The sequence below is a fragment of the Enhydra lutris genome, unplaced genomic scaffold (genome assembly GCF_002288905.1).
Source record: "Enhydra lutris kenyoni isolate GAN:26980312 unplaced genomic scaffold, ASM228890v2 scaffoldscaffold1022, whole genome shotgun sequence".
Lineage (NCBI taxonomy): Eukaryota > Metazoa > Chordata > Mammalia > Carnivora > Mustelidae > Enhydra > Enhydra lutris.
The window spans coordinates 1-1,271 of NW_019155106.1; positions in this window are offsets into that span (position 1 = coordinate 1).

Here is a 1,271-nt window from a genome sequence, read left to right on the forward strand (position 1 = left end):
TACAAAAATTTATTAGATTAAAATGTTCATTTTTATGAGCCCTGCTCGGACCCTCAGTCTCCTTGCCTGCAACTTGAAGATTGGATCTGTCAAGCTCTCTCGCTAAAGATGTCAGCAGTTCCTAGAGTAGGAGAGTTGTGGAGGCTGTCCTGGGACACGGGGGAGGTGGTGGCAGCTGCCTGCAGGCCACACACTGGCTGTCCTGGAACCACGGGATCTCCAAGGAGTTTTTTCCCATTATACGCTTTGATCACGAGGTAGTGAGTGCCCATCCCAGGACGTTCCAAGCAAGGACCCTTGGTCAGGGGTGCCCATGAGGGGCTCACCTCTGCTTTCAGTGCCAAGATTTGGGGCTGTCTGTCTGTCTTACTAGCACACGGTTCGGGACCTGAAGGATTGAGATGGGAACTCAGTGTCAGGCTTGCGGTCTGACCTTGGGGCCTGGCAGTGATGGGGGTTGGTTTCTCTCCCACCTTCTAGACTGGAAACTTGCTGCTTAGGGATCATGTGACCCTGGGCAAGTGACTAAGTCTGCGCTTCAGTTTCTTCATCTGGAAAATGGGGACAATAGTCATAAGGTTGTTGCAGGGATTAAGTGAGGTCACTGGGGCTCCTTGAACCAGGTCAGGCATGCAGAGAGCACACAGAGGGCACTGATCAGTGTGCTCCTGCCTCTGAAGTGCTCCAGCCAGTGGAAAGGCCTGGGCAGGGGGCGGGGGGGGGGGGGCTTCAGCTCCTCCCGCTCTTGTAGCTCAGATGTCAATCTGAGACTGGGCCCCTGCCTTGCCCTCTTTCCCGGCCAGATGTGCCAAAACCTGAGGTGCCCAGAGCCTCAGGGGACAGGCCATGGGGTGTCCTGCTCCATCCAGAGGCACCTCCCAGTGACTTCTGGGCCCCACCTTTTTGTCATGTGGTTGCTGCTTCTCTAAAAGCTCCCAGCCCAGGCCCTGTTGTGCTCCAAATGCCCCGGTGGCGGGGAGTCTGTCTGTGTCCACAGAGCTTTGGCCGGCAGAGAAGTGGGCTCAAGAGACAGCAGGGCTGGGGACAGCTTCTCCATCTCCCAGAGGTGTCTGGGTCTCTGCACTGCACCGTCCCCTTCTCTGCCTGCTGGACTTGCCTCACTACCCACCTTCAGTGTCCAAGTCACCTCATCTATCTCAGGTAGCTCACTCAGGGGCCTCTCTGCCGCTTCCCTCCAGACAACACCTCCCCACTGGCTGACCCGGGCATCTACCAACAGTGATCCTAACCCTTGCCTTTACCGTCTCATC